Below are 8,332 nucleotides of genomic sequence, written 5' to 3'. Positions count from 1 at the left end.
TTTTTTGGCTCTCAAAAATTTTGTTTAATGAGCCACTTCCCACAATAAAAACACCTTAGCACGATGCCTAAGCTTGCTCTTGCATTGTACATAGGCGTATGCGTGTTAGGACTCTTTTCCATATTTTCTAAAAAATCTTCATGGAGCCAGTCATCAAGTTAGGTTAAGAAAAAAAAAATAAAAATATATATATATATATTATGGTCCTATTCATGTATAATATATTTCTTATAAAGGACCTAAGCATAGCATTATTTTCTCAATTTATTTGGTAATTGTGTAAATATAGACCTAAGTATGCATTTTTTCTAAATCTCTTTGCATCCTTTCATGGCATGAAATATTTCTATGTTAGTGTGTACATACCCCATAATATTTATTTTTACAGAAAAAACCCATGCATTTCAGCCCACACCCTCGTGGAAGTCGAAATTTGTTTCTACACTGTCATTCATTTTCACTAGATATTTTCTCACTTGCATATTTTACTCTTTCACCCAAATACAAAATAAAATAATCCTATCATGATATTCCGTCATGGGTCATGCACATTTTTTTCCATACACCATGTGCTCATAAAGACAAGGGCTAGGAAAAATCCAAGCACTGGGTCTATCATGTACAATTGTTTTTTATTCTTCAAAAATCATCATCCATGCATGTGGAAAGGGCCACTTGGATTCCTTGGGTCATGGCATGGCTCATGGGGGCCTCACCTTTGGATGTATAAGGAGAATTCAACCAAAAAGGGTCCCACATAAGCACCTTTGCAGTCCCACAATACACAACGTTTTGGGCGAATTTTGGTATCCTTCTGTGATCCGAATAAGCAAAAGCTATCAACATACAAAATGTAGCTCGTGAGCTGAATTATTTTACATAAATATTTCAGCATTTTTGCAGAAAATCACGAATTGTGGTGAATTGTTTGGTGCGGCCCAGTCAGCCCATTCTATACACACAAGGATCCTCTCACTCTTCTCTCACATTTTCACACTCCCACCCACTTACACACTCATCCCTCTCCATCATCCTTTCACATGTACAGATTTCCATGCCCCTCTCACCTTCTTCACCATCTCTCCTTCCCCTATTACCACCATAGCCTTCTACATACACATATGCTCTCATACCGCTCTCTACTACCCCCAAATTACAATTGCATGTTAATTTATCTAAAAGGCATGAATTTTTAGCACTTTATCCTTGCATAACCTCTACAAATTAGAGGGTTTTCATCAGTAATCCTCATCTTCATGGTGGGGATCAAGCGTGAAGGCGACGCAAGAAGCAGAAGTAGAAGAAGAAGAAGAAGAACTGACGGTCATTTTCATAAGGGTGAGTCCATAATTTTTGGAGGTTTCATCAATCTCAAGAGCTCATCCATCTCATTCACCCTTGGTTCCTCGACAATCAAGTCATCATCACTTTTATAAATATGCCACTAACATTTTTTAGTGATCACTAACAACTAACCCTTCTTGTAAATTGCACCTTCTACTATCTACTACAGTAGGCACCTCCAAGTTACTCACCTCTCTCTCCTTTGACTCTCAATATTTATTCCCCTTGAGCCCACATACATGTGGCTTAAGGGATAAGGAAGACACACTCTCATTTAAAAAATCAAAATATTTCCTAATCTCTTGTTTTGTTAATAAAATTGATTAGAACAAATCCTAATCAAAGATTCCAAAAACCTATAAATAGAACCCATCTCTCCTTGAAAAAGGCATCTCTACACCATTGCACGCTAGATTGAGCGTAGCACACGCCAGTTCTATCTTGGTTGTAAGGAGAGAGAAAGCTTTCTATACACCATCACTTTGGTGCATAGAAAAGCTTGAACTAGTTGAGTGAGTGCGAGTAGAAGATATCTTTCTACCATTGTTGTATCTACCCCAACATCAATGAATTGGTAGTTTTGGGTGCAATTTCATGTCCAAAGGCTCACGCTTCTCCTCCAATTCGGTTTGGCAAACTGATTCAGCTTCATAAGGTGACTTGTTTCATTGAAGGTTGTTGTTTTGTTGCTAGTCCTTGAGATTCATTGGCTATTGTTTGTTGGTTACCATTGTAAAAGGGTGGATGGTGAGAGGGCTCCCATAACCCTAAGACAATGTGCTAGTGATGCTATAACCAAATCTTGTCACGTGAATCTGCAAGCTCTAGGTGCCTTCTTGGGCAAATCATAAGGTTGAAGCTAAGTTGTACACCATCTCTCTCTCTCTCTCTCTCTCTCTCTCTCTCTCTCTCTCTCTCTCTCTCTCTCTCTCTTGTGTTTTAGTGCATGAGAGTGTTCCATTGGTGTTAGGGTTAGTGTAAAGTCCTTACTTAATTTTGGGTTGCTCTAACAATTCTCCCTTTTTTTTGCGTCCTAGTTGGCTTTTAAACTAGGTGGTTCCCCTTGTGTAGTTGGGTTTTGGCTGTGGGTTTGTTGTTTTGTTGTGCTTGTGGTTGCCCCAGCCCCAATTGAGCAGCACGGGAGCCTTGAGGGGTGTTTAGAGATCGCCTCTCTTGTTGCCGGCCGCGGACCGCCTCAATACCCCTGCACAAAATGGTTTTGCAGAACGAATAAATAGGACCATCCAAGAGAGAACTATGTCTATGCTATCACATGCTAATTTACTACAAGCATTTTGGGCTGAAGCATTATACACAACTGTGTTCTTGATCAATAGATCACCACATGCTTCATTACAGTTTCGTGTACCTTTGGAGTTATAGTAAGGACATGAATTCTCTTATGAAAAACTCTGCACATTTTGTTGTGAAGCTTATGCACATGTACCCAAGGAGTTGCATGTTAAGCTAGATCCTAAGTCCAGGAAATGAATCTTCATTGGCTATGGTGTAGATGGTCAATTTAGCTATCATTTATGGGATCCAAAAGGTCTATCAGTGATCCATAGCATTGATGTTGTCTTTAATGAGACTAAGATGCATAGACAGCCAGTGAAAGAGGTTGAATTTGGGAAAGTGACATTTTTTGATGTATCACCTCCTATCCAGCCAGCTCCTGAGCCCATTATTACATAGGCTAGTACAAGTTCTGATGAGCTGCAGAGATCTCAAAGTCTCACATCTGCCAGAACGTTTTTTTCCAAGTGTGGATTTTGATTTGTTGATAGACAGTGGTGAGCCTTCTTGTTACAAAGAGGCTATGCTAGCCAATGATAAGGTTCAGTGGGAACATGCTATGAAGAGAGAGCTATCCAGTATTGCAAAGAAGAAAACATGGGAACTTGTTCCATTGGCAAAAGGTAGGAAAGCATTGCCTTGTAAATGGGTTTATAAGAAGAAGATTGACAATTACAAAGCTCATTTAGTGGCCAAAGGTTTCAAGCAAGAATATGGTGTCAATTTCTAGGAAATATTTTCTTCAGTGGCCAAGATGACCACACTTAGAATGTTTCTTGCTTTAGTTTCCGCTGAAGATATGGAGCTTGATCAAATGGATGTCATTACATCTTTCTTACATGGTGATCTCAAGGAAGAGATTTATATGCAGCAACCTGAAGGGTTTGTGCTAAAGGGCAAGGAACATTTGGTCTGTAAGTTTTTGAAGAGTCTCTATGGCTTGAAGCAATCATCCAGACAATGATATCAAAAGTTTGATGCATTTATGCATTCCCTAGGCTATAAGAGAAGTAATGAGGATCCATGTCTTTCTGTGAATAGACAACCCAATGGACAACTTATTATGCTTATCCTTTATGTAGATGACATGCTTATTGCTTGTCATTCCAAGAAGGACATTGCTGACTCAAAAACCAAGCTGAAAAGTCAATTTGACATGAAAGATTTAGGTGAAGCCTTTTGGTTATGCGTATTACTCATGACCGTAAGAAGAGGTTGTTGTACCTTTCTCAAAAAGAGTATGTGCACAAGGTTCTTGATTGTTTCAACGTGCAGAAGGGGAAGGCTTTGAAGACTCCATTGCCTGCATATTTGAAACTTAGAAAGAACGACTATCCCAAATCTGCTGAGGAAAACGCTCTGATGGATAACGTTCCTTATGCTTCAGTTTGTGGTAGTCTCATGTATGCCATGGTGGCTACAAGACCTGACATTGCACATGCAGTGGGAGTTGTCAATAGATTTATGTCTAACCTTGGTAAGAAGCATTGGAATGTTGTCAAGGCAATTCTCAGATAGACAGTTATGCTATGGTCGTGGAGAGTCATCCATTCAGGGATTTATAGACAGTGATTATGCAGGCTGTGTTGACAGTTGTAAATCAACAATAGGTTGGATTTACACATTTGCTGGTTCTGCTATTTCTTGGAGATCCATTCTTCAAGATTGTACATCCATTCCTACAACAGAGGTAGAGTATGTTGCATTAAGTGAGGCATGAAAAGAGAAGCTATTTGGCTTGCTCGCCTAGTGAAAGATCTTGGATTGGAACAGTATACACCAGTTCTTCATTGTGACAATCAAAATTCTATTGCCTTGGCTAGTGTTTTATTCCAGAACGGAACACATTGATGTGCGTTATCACTTCATTTGTATATACCTAGCAAACAAGATCCTTGATTTAGTGAAGATTCCTATGACAGAGAACATAGCGGATGCACTCACTAAAAGTATATCTAGCCATCACTTTTTGCACTGTTGTGATTTGATGCGCATTGGGTGAAGAGTGGTTCTCTTCCATTCTTATGGTCTCCCACATTGGCCATCAAGTGGGAGAATGTTAGGTTTAATGGCCATGTAGCCGCCCATCACTAACTGCTACTAATCCTAAGTGTAAAGATATACTTTTTTGAGAGCCACTAACACTATGTAGAGTGGTATTATGCCTAAGTGAATAATATAGAGAAGAAAGAAAGGGGGCACATAGTGTGTGTTAGCTCTCCCCCTTCAACCTGTGTGTGGCTATGGTGGTGTGTGTGTGTTTGTGTTCCTCTTCCTCTTCCACTGTGCTCCTGCTCCTCTCCTTCAATAAGCTCTAAATTCTTTTATGAATAGGCATCTTATGTTCCTCCTCCACATGTTTGCTACTATCAACTTCTTGAGCTTGAGCTCTAGTCACCACATTTATAGGAACCGTGGGTTCTACCTCAGATCTACTTTAATAAGGTAACACTTCTACAAAATCATTGTTGTTTTCCCCTTGCTATCAAGATTTTTGGAACAATCCAAAAGAGCACGAGTGATTGTACACCATTATCTTGTGGTACATATGGGTTCTAAATTTAGCCTTGGTTAAGTCTTCTTACCACTTCCTTGGTCAGTTGATCAACATTGGTCAAATTTTGAACACTCCACTTCATTGTGGATCCCCTCATCATTAAAAAAGCACCTCTAGTTAGACTTTTTGCATCTTCTATCACCTCTTCCTAGGCCTTATACTTGTCAACTAGTTACAGAGCTTCTCTAGTGATTTGCTCAAATTTCATGCACGCTTTCAAATGAGGGTCCTTCTTGAGATTCTCATTCCTCAATCCCTCTATAAAAACAACACACACTCTCTCATCTTGTGGTGTGGTACATCTCTCAAGGTATTGTTTAAATCAAATCAATGCTTTCTTCTCTTTTTTGTTTTCTCTTGAAAGTGTTGATGTGGGACACAATATTGTTCTTGATTCCCCTTTTATAGAACACTCTGTGAATTCTTCCAAGAGTTGTTCAATGTTTGAAAAATCATCTCTATTTAGTGGTTTGAACCACATCAAGGCCATTCCTTCAATGTTAGCCCAGATCCTTCATTCTAGGTATGAAAATTTGCAACCTATTAGCTCTCAAAACTTGTTTGAAGAGTGAGACATGAGCGTATGAATCCCTTGACCCATTGTACTTTGTCTTGACACATTTTGTATCGTGAAATGGTATCACTTGTTGTTGTTTAGTCACCAATTTAACTAATTTGGGATCTCTTGCAAAAATGTCTCTTGCTCTCTCTTCTTGTTGATGGGGGCTTTTCACAAGCCAAGCTCCCATACCCCTCTTCTCTCGTCCCCACCCCATGAAAACCCCCTCTTAGGGAGGGAGTGATAAAAGGCATTGGAAAAAGTAAGAAAAAAATAAAGTATGATTATGTAAATATATAAGAAGGGTAAAATAGGCAACCTCATGCCTGCGGGGTAGCCCATCCCCACCTTGCCTCCTTTTTTTCTTCATTGTTGCCCCACCGTGTGTCCCTTTTCCTCTCCTCCACTCAAAAGGTCAACCCCCTCTCTCTTCCCCTTGTCCTTTCTCTTTTCTCTCTCCCCTCAAGCTACCCCACCTCTCACCAATAATGCACCCTAACTCACATGCAACTTACCCTATCTTCCAAAATAGTATACCCCACCCCCTCTTTCTCTCTCCTATCATATCCCATGACCCAAATACCCCCCTCTCTCTCTAAAGGGCGCCATGTCTCTTGTCTTGTAGCTAAATAAACTACCCCACACTCACACACACTCAATTTCACTAAAAAAGGTGCCCACAAACCCATCCCCACCCGCTGGTTACCTGATTTTTCTTGTGTTCACACACATCTGTACACAGATTCACCTCTGAACACACTCCCCTCTCTCCCCTCTTGTAATTACTTTATTCTCCATGTCACCTCTCACTATTTTTCATCCACCCATCTCTCTCTTAGTCTCTCTCTCATGAGACTACTGTTCTGGCACATATACACATAGCCAGACAAGTGGGGCCCACAGTCACATGGCCTATGTAGATAATGATTTCTTCATTTCTAAATTCTAGAATTCCTCCCCCCTCCTCCCCTATATAAAGAGGGGTCACCATCACACTGAATACACACACAACATCACCAAAGAACACACTATGCACTGTGTGTGCCTAGTGCACGCACACACACCCACACCATCACCATCACCGCAATCACCATGCTTGTCTTGAGCATGACCTCTACACCCTTGGCTATGGAAGATGAAGGGCAACTAAATGAAGGATGATGGCCATAACCCTCGTGCGAGTCTTCGCCATCAACTCCCACCTATCCGCCATGTGCTCTACCACTCTCTCCCTTCTCATTTCCCTACCCTATGCTCCCCATTTCATCGCATTATTCTCTAAATAAAGCTTGAGGTTTTGTGAGTATGTTTTCTTGCAATGTTTTGCCCATGTGAGATGTGCGGAATCGCCACCTAATCTTGTGTTCGGAGTGAGCTTGTGTATGTGTGAAGGGTGTGCGGATTCGCCATCCTTTTGTGGTGCCTAAGTAGTAAGCCGCTATACTTACTCTCTCTCTCTCTCTTTCTCTCTCTCTCTCTCTCTCTCTCTCTCTCTCACTTGATCTCATTCCCTTTCCCTCTTCATCATTACTCCCAAGCATCCATCTCTCTTGGATGAAAAATTTGTTATGATGGTGTGTTGTTTGCGTCCTAGCCGCTGAAGCTAGGTGGTGCCCCTGTTTGCTTTACCATGACAGGCTTGAGGCGCTCCATTCGGTCCCTGGTGTTTTAGAGGCCGTCGGGGGTTCGGGGTTCGCTTTGCGCCCGTCATTTGGTGCCCCCACGGAGGATCTTTTCATGAAACCCTTCAGTTTACAAGACTGAAACCCCTAAACTATTGTGAATGGATGAATGGCTAGCAGGATTTGCTAATTGGACGACAGAAGAAGAAGATCTCCAAGCACAACTAGACGAACTCTGCATCTCCATCATAGCTCGAGTGCCAGGCGTAATGGTAATCGATTTGCAGTGGGAGAGTCAACCAACACGCCAAACCCAGTGGATATACATAGGCCAAGTGCCAAAAAGAAGAAGGAGAAGGTCGAAACCATGTCCGCAACCTACAACCAACCCACAACAACAAAATGGAAGGAGCTCTACACAATAGAGAATCAACAATATTCTACTTTGAGAATCGGGTAACTCAAGTCACTGAGGTAATTATCACAATCACTTTTCAAGTCGCACCTGATGCTGCAGCACAGATAACGGAATCATTGGCTCACACTCTCACTAGAGAAACTAGGGATCTAATGAGTTTGTTTCAAGAAAGAACACCACCCTCCCCCACAAGCTTGGACAGTGACTAAGCACCTCTAAGATTCACATGAATCAGTACAACCTACCTCAAGACAAATCACACATACCAACACGTGTACGCTCAATCAAGGTAATACTGGATTTGAAGGCTCACTACCAGCACGTCATTGACACCATACTGGGTGGGGAGCGATTTTTTGAGGTTCTGGCATCAGATCAACCATTTGTCTTACCTTTGGTACAAGGCAATGTACCGTTTGAAGTTTTAATCTATGTCCTGGTATAAGAGGGTATACACGCCTCCTTGTAAAGAAGAAAAACACTTTGCAAGTTAAGCAGTGTGTCTTTCTAGCTCTCTCTCAGTAATCATGGCAAGT

This window comes from Adiantum capillus-veneris, chromosome 14, assembly GCF_014529385.1.
Source record: "Adiantum capillus-veneris isolate H3 chromosome 14, ASM1452938v2, whole genome shotgun sequence".
In the NCBI taxonomy this organism is placed as follows: Eukaryota; Viridiplantae; Streptophyta; class Polypodiopsida; order Polypodiales; family Pteridaceae; genus Adiantum; species Adiantum capillus-veneris.
The sequence above is the reverse complement of the archived record's forward strand: the minus strand, read 5'-3'. Positions refer to the sequence as shown.